Here is a 17,349-nt window from a genome sequence, read left to right on the forward strand (position 1 = left end):
AGTGATTGGCTGGTTGCCCTGCCTCTTAGAGAACAACCACTGAAATAGAAACATAGACAAAACCAAAAATAAAGAATGAACATTAAGTACATAAATTAACGAATCCAAAATGAACAAATGAGACATTAAATGTCAACTTGAATCCCAGCCAGAGCAGAAACCCTGGCTAAGATGACAGGTTTATTCTGTTTACAGTGATACCTCAAAGCCACAGCTATAACAAAATAATCACAACCACAACATAAAACAGTCAACACACAAATTATCCTTTTTCTAGTTAGCTGGTATTAAAGAATTTTTTCAGTGCACAACCAAAGGTCAAGCATTGCCAGGAGATCTCCATTTGAATGATATGAATGCTCATGCAGTAGTCAGGGTGCTCTCTGTCTCTCATTCTGTTCTTGATGTGCAGTCTGTGGTCTTGTTTGGGTGTGGTTAAGGTGTGGAGAAATGTCTGAAAGATGAAAACCCGTCCCAGATGATCCAGTATGTCTGGGGTCCAGCAGTGGTGAGCTTCTCAGAACAGCAGGGTGTAAGAACACTTTTTGTAATTTTAGGATAATGACGCTTTGGTTTAATAAATCAATTTATGTCAAACTAGGAGCATAACCAGCCTCTTTCTAGAAATCTTAGGAGAGCAAGGAACCTTCTTGATGTTTATCCTGGCAAAGCCCAAGTTTTTGAAATGGAGTTAGCTATCTCTGTTAAAGGGCAAGCTCGGAGATATGCAGGTGCATAAGACTGTGGTGTCCTGGATAATAAAAAATCTGTTGGGCAGACCACATTTTGTGAGACTTAAGGACTTGGTCTCTGATATGGTTGTGATCAACACTGGAGCATCACAAGGAACAACCCTTTCTACTTTTCTCTTCACTCTTTACACCTTAAACTATAAATATAACACCAGGGCCTCATGCCTAACGTCGCGCAGAATTCACATTCTAACATGGCGTAAGGACAAAAGCTGAAATGTTTGTATGCACAAAAAATCAAGATGCATAAATCTATCAACGCCAACTTCCATGTTCTTCTGTTATTGTTGGACATTATCTGATTGAGTGAAGACAGCGGGAGTTGTGGGTGCGGTCCTCAGGACAGACAGAGGTGAGCTTGTGGATGAAAAGATTGATACCAAAAGATGTCACAATAATGCAAAGTGATTGGAAGAGAAACATCACATGAGAAAGACTTTAGTAGGCAAGACAAAAGTGAAAGAAAAAGTGTCTGAATTAAAACCAGCACCATCCTGGAACAGAGTAAAATAATGGTTTGACCAGCCATAGAAATCACCAGGAAAGGAGTGGCAAGTTTAGAAGTTCAGTGTGTGTTAGTGGACCACCAGCTTCCTTAGCTGGTAGACCTCCAGCTTCAAAAATACAGAAGGACACCAGTAGCAGGAGTTCCATGGTATCTGATAAGACTGACCTGGTGGTTTTGTAGGGAGTGCGCTGTGTAACTGCCCAAAATTCCTGTTTCATTCTGCATCTGCATGACAAATGGCGAAAAATCGGTTCAGGGCTCCTAAAGGTACAGCAAAGGATACGGACAACACTTAGAAAGGAGAGTGGGATCTAATAGGTACTGAGGATGTCCAAAATGATGAAGTCTCAAGGGGTTAGAGGCAGAGATGAAGAGGGGTAAACGAGTGGTCCCAGAGAGGTACACAACCCCATGTCTATGTGACGTGAAGCTTCATGTCGTCTCTCAGAATGAGCAGTTTTTGTATAGTTTTATGACTTGTTAAAGCTACAGCTGCCACATCCGCTCGTAGTACAGCGAAACTGCTGTGACAAAGCATCGCATATCAGATAAATGAAGTCCTTTAGAGAGTACTTGAGTATTCCGATTGCAGATGCATTTTGCTGCAGTGCCATTACTTTGCCATTTTCTAATTCACATGTAGATATGACTCGGTGTGCACATTAGACCGCTGACATTCTCTATCGTGGTTTTCGCAGCTGTCTTCAGTTTCCTCTGATTTGACCGGCGTTGCTCACTTAGCTTGTTAGCAATGATGGCTGTGAAATCCATACATCACATTCTCACTCTAAATTCACCTCTCTTGTTGTAACTTATGGAGTTTGATTGCATTTATTAGATCTGAGATGGTAGTAGGGTCTTACATGTGATTGTCTCGAGTGCAGCACATCAATATGAAGGTGCACAATGCCCGACATACATGAATGGGTTTTCCAACACAAGCAGCATTCAGTAAATTAACTGTGGTAGACAGCATATTGATGACATTTATTAACCGTAAGTACATTCAGTATTCCAAGAGTATATTAAATGCTTTGTAAATGAAATAGACTGCCAAATATTTGAAATAATCGCTTGACACATCAATCTGATAACAATATACATTTTAAATCTAATCCTATCTTCCATAAACTCCATTTTTCCAGCCATATCCACAAAGATATGGAGGTTGGGTTAACCAGCGACTCCCAAAGTCCTTGGGTGAGTGTGAGTGTGAATAGGCCCGGTGTTGGACTGGCACTCTGTCCAGAAATGGCGTCTGGTTTGCACGATAACTGCTAGGATGGCGCCAGCACCCAGTAACCATGAACTGCAAAATGCAACTCTGAGAAAGTTACGTAATATTATATTAAAAGTCAGAATCTTGTTCCTACTTTTTGTTTCTGTTATTGCCTATTTGCATCAGGCCACCTCTAGTGATGTCAGGATAGTTTGACATCACACCTGCAGATGTGTTTAAGGTAAAATAATGGAAACATATTTCATTTGTACTTGCCACAGATAAAGACTCTGAAGACAGGGAGACAAAACAACAACAAGATTCAGAAGTTCCATCTCAGCCTGCCTCCCATAGTGGTCTGACAAACCAAATGAACCCGGCAACCAAAAGTGAACAGAATGGCCAGGGCCAGAGCACTGGTAGCGAGAATGACACAGCCGGTGAAAGGAGCAAATCTCTGAGTGACACAACTTTGTATGTTCAAAACAACACGAGTGAACAGCCTTCAAATGATCTAAAAGTAAGTAGAAAGCAGTTAGCGTTAACACTTCAGTCACACAACAGAAGAGAAGCAGAGCTTATAATGTTGCTGTCCACTTTACAAACAAGTCAGAAAATAAAGACAAGCTCTTTGTATCTATGAAAGGTAGACGTGCTGGGGGCAGACTTGCTGAATTGAATGAGCTAATTAAGATCATGTCATATCTTTACAAATCCTAAAATGTTAACTTTAGGGACCTTTTCTCCTCAATTTGAGTGTGAGGAAATTGAGAAAAGCACAGACCTAAATACGGATCATCTCCAAAATGAGCGGGTAGGGACTGAGGGCCCCAGTCGTGCTCTGAGGGAGAAGAAGGCAAGCCGGATAACCAATGAGTTCTCTGAATTGGACAAATCTGAAAGGAAAGAGCTTGAGGAGGCCATTATGCTTGTGCATGTAGGCAATGCAGATCTGAAACAACAGAAGTAAAGTAACAGAGTATTTAGTATGTGATACTCGAGTTGAATGTCAGACATTGGTAAAAGAGTTTACACTTAATTATATAAAACTTCACTGACATTATTATGTAAGTGATATGTCGGTTTCTCATTTTGAATATATTCCTCTTCTAAATTTCTGTAATAATATGCTTTTGATTGTTTAAATTGTGTGATAATTGCTTAGAGCATTCAATAAAACTCCAGGAAAAGTGAAGATATTAAAATATCAAGACAAAGACAAACTTCCATTGAACCTACGTAACAGGAGATACTTGGCCCTGCCTGCCATTTGGCGTGGCTCTCGTCCTTCATAATCTCTGTCATCTTCTATTGTAGCCTTCCAATAATAAAGCAAATCTTCTTCCCAAAGCACCACCTTGCCTTGGATTCAGTTACTGCCTGTGGAAGAGTGGTGAGGGTTTAAATGTTGACTAAGTTTAATGAATCTTAAGTCTCTCTGTGACTTATGGAAAATGTCATAATTTTTTTAAAAGTAATTCATTAATGTATGCATAACTGTTTAATTATTAACTCATACTAAGGCCAAAGCAATTTATCACAAAGAGCTTGTCATGGTTTATGGGTTGGATGGTTGTATGGGATGTATGGAATCATACTTCTTGGTTGGCCATCCCCATCACTGCCTCCTGGATATCTCCTTACGTCTCTATCTGGTTTTATTCCACTTTATATTTTCTACTTCATGCTTTTCCGGTGGTCTTCCATACAAGTACTTTAATATGTCAGTTCCTACTACTACGCCCTCCTCACCTAGTCAGTAAAGCACATGATGCACTGGAGGTCATCTTCATCACTGAGCAGCTTTCTGTTCACATTTCAGACAGACATCCTGGGTCTGTTCAGCACAGTGTTTTACAAAACATTTTTATGTTTAAATTTCTATAATGTCACTTTTCCTATTCTTGCTTTAGGATGAAGTGGAGAAATTAACAGATTCCTCTCCGAGTCTCAGAACAAACATGGTGTGCATGAGATACCGAAAAGATCGAGAAGAAACCACAAGGTGAGTGGAGCGCTTCAAGTGTAAGGTTGTCCTGAGGACACCATCATAAATGAATAAAGAAACAATGCGAGGTCTGAGTTCATATTGTCCCACTCCTTGCTTGCATGATCTTATTTGTTTTTTCAGTTTTCAGTTATTTTGTTTCAAACACACTTGTCTCCCTCCTCAACACTGAGCCTTTTCTAAAGTCACTGCAAGTCTCAGTGAGGCCTTAACTCAGAATTGTTAAAAGGTTCAGTCATTTTCAGTTTAAAGAATCTGAATGGCAAAGAAGACAAAGAATCTGACAATGGGGTAACTGATTGTTATAAACTGCAACTGAAAGGATGACTGTGTTAACATGACATTCTGTGGAAGTGAGGACAGAATTCAAAAGTGAAACTACCAAACCACTAGAATATGGCGTTCATATGAAATATGCTAGAGTCACCTGCAAGAGCAAATCTGAGAACGTTGTGGTTTTAACAAGTCAAATATGCAAACAGATGTAGAGGCGCTTTATGAAAATGAACTGCATTAAAGTTCTCTGAAGTTCTACATTTCATACGTCACTTTGAGATGGCTCTGTTAAGCTGGGTTAGCACTGCTGCCTTATGAATTCAATGTCATTGGTCTCAATTCTGGGCCTAGATGTGATTGTGATGGATTTTCACACGTTTGTGTGTTTTTCCCTGTCATTCCCAAAGACCTTCTGGTTAGGTTGAACGGTGAATCTAAAATGGTAAACATTGTGAGTGAATAGTGCGTTGAGAAAAAAATGAAAAAGCTTTGAGACAAGTCCATCAAATGCACGTTTTTACAAATGGCACCTTTAGCTTCTTTCTGTCTAACACTTTACAATCCTCCTCTTTCACAGAAAGTCTGATTTTTTTTTTTTTTTTGTTTCTTGTTTTTGTTTGAGAATATGGGTGGAGTGCGGATGTGTGGTGCTTAAATTCAGCTTCACTTGCCTAGGTGTATGTTGGATTCAAACTTTAGTGCTGATTAACTTCGGAGACAGAATTTTAATGAAAGAGGGTACAATTTAGGAAGAAGCAGGTATAATCATGCTTAGGAAAGGATATGTATCTTACACAGTTAGACAATATTAAATTGATTTCAATGTACACTAAAACATCTGGTTCGATTTGGCTACTTAAAAGAAATTCTTGGTGAGCGAAATGCAATTAGGGTGTAACACCGTCACTTACTGTTGTATTTTCGATTTCTGTGGGTCGATATTTGTTTGCCAAGACCGTTTTCATGTGACTGTGGGACATTACCTGATGAAGTGAAGACTGGAAGTGGGGACCGCCCTCAGGACAGACAGAGGAGAGCTTGTGGATGGTAAGCTTGATGCCCAAGGTTGTCACAATAAATCAAAGTGATTGTAAGAGAAACATCACATGAGGAAGGCAGTAGTGGGCAAGACAAAACTGGGAGAAAAAGTGTCTGAAATAAAACCAGCACCATATTTGCCCATTCCCAAATAACGGTTTGACCAGCCAAAGCAATCACCGGGACCGGGGTGGCAAGTTTTGAAGTTTAATGTGTATTAGCAGACAGTCTGCTTCCTCAGCCGGTAGACCTCCAGCTTCAACAATTTGGAAAGGACACCAGCAGCAGGAGTTCCATGACATCTGATGAGACTGACCTGGTGGTTTTGTAGGGAGTGCGCTGTGTAACTGCCCAAAATTCTTGTTTCATTCTGCATCTGCATGACACGGCGAGTAAATCAGTTCAGGGCTAATAAAGGTACAGCAAAGGATACGGACAACACTTAGAAAGGAGAGTGGGATCTAATAGGTACTGAGGATGTCCAAAATGATGAAGTCTCAAGGGGTTAGAGGCAGAGATGAAGAGGGGTAACGAGTGGTCCCAGAGAGGTACACAACCCCATGTCTATGTGGCGTGAAGCTTCATGTCGTCTCAGAATGAGCAGTTTTTGTATAGTTTTATGACTTGTTAAAGCTACAGCTGCCACATCCGCTCGTAGTACAGCGAAACTGCTGTGACAAAGCATCGCATATCAGATAAATGAAGTCCTTTAGAGAGTACTTGAGTATTCCGATTGCAGATGCATTTTGCTGCAGTGCCATTACTTTGCCATTTTCTAATTCACATGTAGATATGACTCGGTGTGCACATTAGACCGCGCTGACATTCTCTATCGTGGTTTTGCGCAGCTGTCTTCAGTTTCCTCTGATTTGACCGAGCGTTGCTCACTTAGCTTGTTAGCAATGATGGCTGTGAAATCCATACATCACATTCTCACTCTAAATTCACCTCTCTTGTTGTAACTTATGGAGTTTGATTGCATTTATTAGATCTGAGATGGTAGTAGGGTCTTACATGTGATTGTCTCGAGAGTGCAGCACATCAATATGAAGGTGCACAATGCCCGACATACATGAATGGGTTTTCCAACACAAGCAGCATTCAGTAAATTAACTGTGGTAGACAGCATATTGATGACATTTATTAACCGTAAGTACATTCAGTATTCCAAGAGTATATTAAATGCTTTGTAAATGAAATAGACTGCCAAATATTTGAAATAATCGCGACACAACAATCTGATAACAATATACATTTTAAATCTAATCCTATCTTCCATAAACTCCATTTTTCCAGCCATATCCACAAAGATATGGAGGTTGGGTTAACCAGCGACTCCCAAAGTCCTTGGGTGAGTGTGAGTGTGAATAGGCCCGGTGTTGGACTGGCACTCTGTCCAGAAATGGCGTCTGGTTTGCACGATAACTGCTAGGATGGGCGCCAGCACCCAGTAACCATGAACTGCAAAATGCAACTCTGAGAAAGTTACGTAATATTATATTAAAAAGTCAGAATCTTGTTCCTACTTTTTGTTTCTGTTATTGCCTATTTGCATCAGGCCACCTCTAGTGATGTCAGGATAGTTTGACATCACACCTGCAGATGTGTTTAAGGTAAAATAATGGAAACATATTTCATTTGTACTTGCCACAGATAAAGACTCTGAAGACAGGGAGACAAAACAACAACAAGATTCAGAAGTTCCATCTCAGCCTGCCTCCCATAGTGGTCTGACAAACCAAATGAACCCGGCAACCAAAAGTGAACAGAATGGCCAGGGCCAGAGCACTGGTAGCGAGAATGACACAGCCGGTGAAAGGAGCAAATCTCTGAGTGACACAACTTTGTATGTTCAAAACAACACGAGTGAACAGCCTTCAAATGATCTAAAAGTAAGTAGAAAGCAGTTAAGCGTTAACACTTCAGTCACACAACAGAAGAGAAGCAGAGCTTATAATGTTGCTGTCCACTTTACAAACAAGTCAGAAAATAAAGACAAGCTCTTTGTATCTATGAAAGGTAGACGTGCTGGGGGCAGACTTGCTGAATTGAATGAGCTAATTAAGATCATGTCATATCTTTACAAATCCTAAAATGTTAACTTTAGGGACCTTTTCTCCTCAATTTGAGTGTGAGGAAATTGAGAAAAGCACAGACCTAAATACGGATCATCTCCAAAATGAACGGGTAGGGACTGAGGGCCCCAGTCGTGCTCTGAGGGAGAAGAAGGCAAGCCGGATAACCAATGAGTTCTCTGAATTGGACAAATCTGAAAGGAAAGAGCTTGAGGAGGCCATTATGCTTGTGCATGTAGGCAATGCAGATCTGAAACAACAGAAGTAAAGTAACAGAGTATTTAGTATGTGATACTCGAGTTGAATGTCAGACATTGGTAAAAGAGTTTACACTTAATTATATAAAACTTCACTGACATTATTATGTAAGTGATATGTCGGTTTCTCATTTTGAATATATTCCTCTTCTAAATTTCTGTAATAATATGCTTTTGATTGTTTAAATTGTGTGATAATTGCTTAGAGCATTCAATAAAACTCCAGGAAAAGTGAAGATATTAAAATATCAAGACAAAAGACAAACTTCCATTGAACCTACGTAACAGGAGATACTTGGCCCTGCCTGCCATTTGGCGTGGCTCTCGTCCTTCATAATCTCTGTCATCTTCTATTGTAGCCTTCCAATAATAAAGCAAATCTTCTTCCCAAAGCACCACCTTGCCTTGGATTCAGTTACTGCCTGTGGAAGAGTGGTGAGGGTTTAAATGTTGACTAAGTTTAATGAATCTTAAGTCTCTCTGTGACTTATGGAAAATGTCATAATTTTTTTAAAAGTAATTCATTAATGTATGCATAACTGTTTAATTATTAACTCATACTAAGGCCAAAGCAATTTATCACAAAGAGCTTGTCATGGTTTATGGGTTGGATGGTTGTATGGGATGTATGGAATCATACTTCTTGGTTGGCCATCCCCATCACTGCCTCCTGGATATCTCCTTACGTCTCTATCTGGTTTTATTCCACTTTATATTTTCTACTTCATGCTTTTCCGGTGGTCTTCCATACAAGTACTTTAATATGTCAGTTCCTACTACTACGCCCTCCTCACCTAGTCAGTAAAGCACATGATGCACTGGAGGTCATCTTCATCACTGAGCAGCTTTCTGTTCACATTTCAGACAGACATCCTGGGTCTGTTCAGCACAGTGTTTTACAAAACATTTTTATGTTTAAATTTCTATAATGTCACTTTTCCTATTCTTGCTTTAGGATGAAGTGGAGAAATTAACAGATTCCTCTCCGAGTCTCAGAACAAACATGGTGTGCATGAGATACCGAAAAGATCGAGAAGAAACCACAAGGTGAGTGGAGCGCTTCAAGTGTAAGGTTGTCCTGAGGACACCATCATAAATGAATAAAGAAACAATGCGAGGTCTGAGTTCATATTGTCCCACTCCTTGCTTGCATGATCTTATTTGTTTTTTCAGTTTTCAGTTATTTTGTTTCAAACACACTTGTCTCCCTCCTCAACACTGAGCCTTTTCTAAAGTCACTGCAAGTCTCAGTGAGGCCTTAACTCAGAATTGTTAAAAGGTTCAGTCATTTTCAGTTTAAAGAATCTGAATGGCAAAGAAGACAAAGAATCTGACAATGGGGTAACTGATTGTTATAAACTGCAACTGAAAGGATGACTGTGTTAACATGACATTCTGTGGAAGTGAGGACAGAATTCAAAAGTGAAACTACCAAACCACTAGAATATGGCGTTCATATGAAATATGCTAGAGTCACCTGCAAGAGCAAATCTGAGAACGTTGTGGTTTTAACAAGTCAAATATGCAAACAGATGTAGAGGCGCTTTATGAAAATGAACTGCATTAAAGTTCTCTGAAGTTCTACATTTCATACGTCACTTTGAGATGGCTCTGTTAAGCTGGGTTAGCACTGCTGCCTTATGAATTCAATGTCATTGGTCTCAATTCTGGGCCTAGATGTGATTGTGATGGATTTTCACACGTTTGTGTGTTTTCCCTGTCATTCCCAAAGACCTTCTGGTTAGGTTGAACGGTGAATCTAAAATGGTAAACATTGTGAGTGAATAGTGCGTTGAGAAAAAAATGAAAAAGCTTTGAGACAAGTCCATCAAATGCACGTTTTTACAAATGGCACCTTTAGCTTCTTTCTGTCTAACACTTTACAATCCTCCTCTTTCACAGAAAGTCTGATTTTTTTTTTTTTTTTTTTTTGTTTCTTGTTTTTTGTTTGAGAATATGGGTGGGTGCGGATGTGTGGTGCTTAAATTCAGCTTCACTTGCCTAGGTGTATGTTGGATTCAAACTTTAGTGCTGATTAACTTCGGAGACAGAATTTTAATGAAAGAGGGGTACAATTTAGGAAGAAGCAGGTATAATCATGCTTAGGAAAGGATATGTATCTTACACAGTTAGACAATATTAAATTGATTTCAATGTACACTAAAACATCTGGTTCGATTTGGCTACTTAAAAGAAATTCTTGGTGACGCAAATGCAATTAGGGTGTAACACCGTCACTTACTGTTGTATTTTCGATTTCTGTGGGTCGATATTTGTTTGCCAAGACCGTTTTCATGTGACTGTGGGACATTACCTGATGAAGTGAAGACTGGAAGTGGGGACCGCCCTCAGGACAGACAGAGGAGAGCTTGTGGATGGTAAGCTTGATGCCCAAGGTTGTCACAATAAATCAAAGTGATTGTAAGAGAAACGTCACATGAGGAAGGCAGTAGTGGGCAAGACAAAACTGGGAGAAAAAGTGTCTGAAATAAAACCAGCACCATATTTGCCCATTCCCAAATAACGGTTTGACCAGCCAAAGCAATCACCGGGACCGGGTGGCAAGTTTTGAAGTTTAATGTGTATTAGCAGACAGTCTGCTTCCTCAGCCGGTAGACCTCCAGCTTCAACAATTTGGAAAGGACACCAGCAGCAGGAGTTCCATGACATCTGATGAGACTGACCTGGTGGTTTTGTAGGGAGTGCGCTGTGTAACTGCCCAAAATTCTTGTTTCATTCTGCATCTGCATGACACGCGAGTAAATCAGTTCAGGGCTAATAAAGGTACAGCAAAGGATACGGACAACACTTAGAAAGAGAGAGTGGGATCTAATAGGTACTGAGGATGTCCAAAATGATGAAGTCTCAAGGGGTTAGAGGCAGAGATGAAGAGGGGGTAAACGAGTGGTCCCAGAGAGGTACACAACCCCATGTCTATGTGGCGTGAAGCTTCATGTCGTCTCACAGAATGAGCAGTTTTTGTATAGTTTTATGACTTGTTAAAGCTACAGCTGCCACATCCGCCGTAGTACAGCGAAACTGCTGTGACAAAGCATCGCATATCAGATAAATGAAGTCCTTTAGAGAGTACTTGAGTATTCCGATTGCAGATGCATTTTGCTGCAGTGCCATTACTTTGCCATTTTCTAATTCACATGTAGATATGACTCATGGTGTGCACATTGACATTAGACCGCTGACATTCTCTATCGTGGTTTTGCGCAGCTGTCTTCAGTTTCCTCTGATTTGACCGAGCGTTGCTCACTTAGCTTGTTAGCAATGATGGCTGTGAAATCCATACATCACATTCTCACTCTAAATTCACCTCTCTTGTTGTAACTTATGGAGTTTGATTGCATTTATTAGATCTGAGATGGTAGTAGGGTCTTACATGTGATTGTCTCCAGAGTGCAGCACATCAATATGAAGGTGCACAATGCCCGACATACATGAATGGGTTTTCCAACACAAGCAGCATTCAGTAAATTAACTGTGGTAGACAGCATATTGATGACATTTATTAACCGTAAGTACATTCAGTATTCCAAGAGTATATTAAATGCTTTGTAAATGAAATAGACTGCCAAATATTTGAAATAATCGCTTGACACAACAATCTGATAACAATATACATTTTAAATCTAATCCTATCTTCCATAAACTCCATTTTTCCAGCCATATCCACAAAGATATGGAGGTTGGGTTAACCAGCGACTCCCAAAGTCCTTGGGTGAGTGTGAGTGTGAATAGGCCCGGTGTTGGACTGGCACTCTGTCCAGAAATGGCGTCTGGTTTGCACGATAACTGCTAGGATGGCGCCAGCACCCAGTAACCATGAACTGCAAAATGCAACTCTGAGAAAGTTACGTAATATTATATTAAAAAGTCAGAATCTTGTTCCTACTTTTTGTTTCTGTTATTGCCTATTTGCATCAGGCCACCTCTAGTGATGTCAGGATAGTTTGACATCACACCTGCAGATGTGTTTAAGGTAAAATAATGGAAACATATTTCATTTGTACTTGCCACAGATAAAGACTCTGAAGACAGGGAGACAAAACAACAACAAGATTCAGAAGTTCCATCTCAGCCTGCCTCCCATAGTGGTCTGACAAACCAAATGAACCCGGCAACCAAAAGTGAACAGAATGGCCAGGGCCAGAGCACTGGTAGCGAGAATGACACAGCCGGTGAAAGGAGCAAATCTCTGAGTGACACAACTTTGTATGTTCAAAACAACACGAGTGAACAGCCTTCAAATGATCTAAAAGTAAGTAGAAAGCAGTTAGCGTTAACACTTCAGTCACACAACAGAAGAGAAGCAGAGCTTATAATGTTGCTGTCCACTTTACAAACAAGTCAGAAAATAAAGACAAGCTCTTTGTATCTATGAAAGGTAGACGTGCTGGGGGCAGACTTGCTGAATTGAATGAGCTAATTAAGATCATGTCATATCTTTACAAATCCTAAAATGTTAACTTTAGGGACCTTTTCTCCTCAATTTGAGTGTGAGGAAATTGAGAAAAGCACAGACCTAAATACGGATCATCTCCAAAATGAACGGGTAGGGACTGAGGGCCCCAGTCGTGCTCTGAGGGAGAAGAAGGCAAGCCGGATAACCAATGAGTTCTCTGAATTGGACAAATCTGAAAGGAAAGAGCTTGAGGAGGCCATTATGCTTGTGCATGTAGGCAATGCAGATCTGAAACAACAGAAGTAAAGTAACAGAGTATTTAGTATGTGATACTCGAGTTGAATGTCAGACATTGGTAAAAGAGTTTACACTTAATTATATAAAACTTCACTGACATTATTATGTAAGTGATATGTCGGTTTCTCATTTTGAATATATTCCTCTTCTAAATTTCTGTAATAATATGCTTTTGATTGTTTAAATTGTGTGATAATTGCTTAGAGCATTCAATAAAACTCCAGGAAAAGTGAAGATATTAAAATATCAAGACAAAAGACAAACTTCCATTGAACCTACGTAACAGGAGATACTTGGCCCTGCCTGCCATTTGGCGTGGCTCTCGTCCTTCATAATCTCTGTCATCTTCTATTGTAGCCTTCCAATAATAAAGCAAATCTTCTTCCCAAAGCACCACCTTGCCTTGGATTCAGTTACTGCCTGTGGAAGAGTGGTGAGGGTTTAAATGTTGACTAAGTTTAATGAATCTTAAGTCTCTCTGTGACTTATGGAAAATGTCATAATTTTTTTAAAAGTAATTCATTAATGTATGCATAACTGTTTAATTATTAACTCATACTAAGGCCAAAGCAATTTATCACAAAGAGCTTGTCATGGTTTATGGGTTGGATGGTTGTATGGGATGTATGGAATCATACTTCTTGTTTGGCCATCCCCATCACTGTCTCCTGGATGTCACCTTAAGTCTCTGTCAGGTTTTATTCCACTTTGTATTTTCTACTTCATGCTTTTCCGGTGGTCTTCCATACAAGTACTTTAATATGTCAGTTCCTACTACTACGCCCTCCTCACCTAGTCAGTAAAGCACATGATGCACTGGAGGTCATCTTCATCACTGAGCAGCTTTCTGTTCACATTTCAGACAGACATCCTGGGTCTGTTCAGCACAGTGTTTTACAAAACATTTTTATGTTTAAATTTCTATAATGTCACTTTTCCTATTCTTGCTTTAGGATGAAGTGGAGAAATTAACAGATTCCTCTCCGAGTCTCAGAACAAACATGGTGTGCATGAGATACGAAAAGATCGAGAAGAAACCACAAGGTGAGTGGAGCGCCTTCAAGTGTAAGGTTGTCCTGAGGACACCATCATAAATGAATAAAGAAACAATGCGAGGTCTGAGTTCATATTGTCCCACTCCTTGCTTGCATGATCTTATTTGTTTTTCAGTTTTCAGTTATTTTGTTTCAAACACACTTGTCTCCCTCCTCAACACTGAGCCTTTTCTAAAGTCACTGCAAGTCTCAGTGAGGCCTTAACTCAGAATTGTTAAAAGGTTCAGTCATTTTCAGTTTAAAGAATCTGAATGGCAAAGAAGACAAAGAATCTGACAATGGGGTAACTGATTGTTATAAACTGCAACTGAAAGGATGACTGTGTTAACATGACATTCTGTGGAAGTGAGGACAGAATTCAAAAGTGAAACTACCAAACCACTAGAATATGGCGTTCATATGAAATATGCTAGAGTCACCTGCAAGAGCAAATCTGAGAACGTTGTGGTTTTAACAAGTCAAATATGCAAACAGATGTAGAGGCGCTTTATGAAAATGAACTGCATTAAAGTTCTCTGAAGTTCTACATTTCATACGTCACTTTGAGATGGCTCTGTTAAGCTGGGTTAGCACTGCTGCCTTATGAATTCAATGTCATTGGTCTCAATTCTGGGCCTAGATGTGATTGTGATGGATTTTCACACGTTTGTGTGTTTTTCCCTGTCATTCCCAAAGACCTTCTGGTTAGGTTGAACGGTGAATCTAAAATGGTAAACATTGTGAGTGAATAGTGCGTTGAGAAAAAAATGAAAAAGCTTTGAGACAAGTCCATCAAATGCACGTTTTTACAAATGGCACCTTTAGCTTCTTTCTGTCTAACACTTTACAATCCTCCTCTTTCACAGAAAGTCTGATTTTTTTTTTTTTTTTGTTTCTTGTTTTTGTTTGAGAATATGGGTGGGTGCGGATGTGTGGTGCTTAAATTCAGCTTCACTTGCCTAGGTGTATGTTGGATTCAAACTTTAGTGCTGATTAACTTCGGAGACAGAATTTTAATGAAAGAGGGGTACAATTTAGGAAGAAGCAGGTATAATCATGCTTAGGAAAGGATATGTATCTTACACAGTTAGACAATATTAAATTGATTTCAATGTACACTAAAACATCTGGTTCGATTTGGCTACTTAAAAGAAATTCTTGGTGACGAAATGCAATTAGGGTGTAACACCGTCACTTACTGTTGTATTTTCGATTTCTGTGGGTCGATATTTGTTTGCCAAGACCGTTTTCATGTGACTGTGGGACATTACCTGATGAAGTGAAGACTGGAAGTGGGGACCGCCCTCAGGACAGACAGAGGAGAGCTTGTGGATGGTAAGCTTGATGCCCAAGGTTGTCACAATAAATCAAAGTGATTGTAAGAGAAACGTCACATGAGGAAGGCAGTAGTGGGCAAGACAAAACTGGGAGAAAAAGTGTCTGAAATAAAACCAGCACCATATTTGCCCATTCCCAAATAACGGTTTGACCAGCCAAAGCAATCACGGGACCGGGTGGCAAGTTTTGAAGTTTAATGTGTATTAGCAGACAGTCTGCTTCCTCAGCCGGTAGACCTCCAGCTTCAACAATTTGGAAAGGACACCAGCAGCAGGAGTTCCATGACATCTGATGAGACTGACCTGGTGGTTTTGTAGGGAGCGCTGTGTAACTGCCCAAAATTCTTGTTTCATTCTGCATCTGCATGACACGGCGAGTAAATCAGTTCAGGGCTAATAAAGGTACAGCAAAGGATACGGACAACACTTAGAAAGGAGAGAGTGGGATCTAATAGGTACTGAGGATGTCCAAAATGATGAAGTCTCAAGGGGTTAGAGGCAGAGATGAAGAGGGGTAAACGAGTGGTCCCAGAGAGGTACACAACCCCATGTCTATGTGGCGTGAAGCTTCATGTCGTCTCACAGAATGAGCAGTTTTTGTATAGTTTTATGACTTGTTAAAGCTACAGCTGCCACATCCGCCGTAGTACAGCGAAACTGCTGTGACAAAGCATCGCATATCAGATAAATGAAGTCCTTTAGAGAGTACTTGAGTATTCCGATTGCAGATGCATTTTGCTGCAGTGCCATTACTTTGCCATTTTCTAATTCACATGTAGATATGTCACCTGTCTGTTTGCCAAACACTGGGCTGCTTCTGCCATTCACAGGCAACATAATACTTTTCAACATCTTTTAGACAACATGGCCTTCTTAAACCAAGACTCGTGTGCACATTAGACGCGCTGACATTCTCTATCGTGGTTTTGCAGCTGTCTTCAGTTTCCTCTGATTTGACCGAGCGTTGCTCACTTAGCTTGTTAGCAATGATGGCTGTGAAATCCATACATCACATTCTCACTCTAAATTCACCTCTCTTGTTGTAACTTATGGAGTTTGATTGCATTTATTAGATCTGAGATGGTAGTAGGGTCTTACATGTGATTGTCTCCCAGAGTGCAGCAAATCAATATGAAGGTGCACAATGCCCGACATACATGAATGGGTTTTCCAACACAAGCAGCATTCAGTAAATTAACTGTGGTAGACAGCATATTGATGACATTTATTAACCGTAAGTACATTCAGTATTCCAAGAGTATATTAAATGCTTTGTAAATGAAATAGACTGCCAAATATTTGAAATAATCGCTTGACACAACAATCTGATAACAATATACATTTTAAATCTAATCCTATCTTCCATAAACTCCATTTTTCCAGCCATATCCACAAAGATATGGAGGTTGGGTTAACCAGCGACTCCCAAAGTCCTTGGGTGAGTGTGAGTGTGAATAGGCCCGGTGTTGGACTGGCACTCTGTCCAGAAATGGCGTCTGGTTTGCACGATAACTGCTAGGATGGGCGCCAGCACCCAGTAACCATGAACTGCAAAATGCAACTCTGAGAAAGTTACGTAATATTATATTAAAAAGTCAGAATCTTGTTCCTACTTTTTGTTTCTGTTATTGCCTATTTGCATCAGGCCACCTCTAGTGATGTCAGGATAGTTTGACATCACACCTGCAGATGTGTTTAAGGTAAAATAATGGAAACATATTTCATTTGTACTTGCCACAGATAAAGACTCTGAAGACAGGGAGACAAAACAACAACAAGATTCAGAAGTTCCATCTCAGCCTGCCTCCCATAGTGGTCTGACAAACCAAATGAACCCGGCAACCAAAAGTGAACAGAATGGCCAGGGCCAGAGCACTGGTAGCGAGAATGACACAGCCGGTGAAAGGAGCAAATCTCTGAGTGACACAACTTTGTATGTTCAAAACAACACGAGTGAACAGCCTTCAAATGATCTAAAAGTAAGTAGAAAGCAGTTAGCGTTAACACTTCAGTCACACAACAGAAGAGAAGCAGAGCTTATAATGTTGCTGTCCACTTTACAAACAAGTCAGAAAATAAAGACAAGCTCTTTGTATCTATGAAAGGTAGACGTGCTGGGGGCAGACTTGCTGAA

The 17,349-nt window shown here is 40.1% G+C and overlaps 1 long non-coding RNA gene across 1 annotated transcript; it reads left to right on the plus strand.

Annotated features, from left to right (window-relative positions):
• Positions 1–2,760: 2,760 nt before the first annotated feature.
• On the plus strand, positions 2,761–13,855 carry LOC120520404. The gene is made up of 6 exons (XR_005631827.1): positions 2,761–2,999; positions 4,393–4,484; positions 7,455–7,693; positions 9,089–9,180; positions 12,165–12,403; positions 13,798–13,855. It is a non-coding gene; the product is annotated as an uncharacterized LOC120520404 (long non-coding RNA).
• The last annotated feature ends 3,494 nt before the right edge of the window (positions 13,856–17,349 follow it).

The sequence above is a fragment of the Polypterus senegalus genome, unplaced genomic scaffold (genome assembly GCF_016835505.1).
Source record: "Polypterus senegalus isolate Bchr_013 unplaced genomic scaffold, ASM1683550v1 scaffold_2666, whole genome shotgun sequence".
NCBI classification, from domain to species: domain Eukaryota; kingdom Metazoa; phylum Chordata; class Cladistia; order Polypteriformes; family Polypteridae; genus Polypterus; species Polypterus senegalus.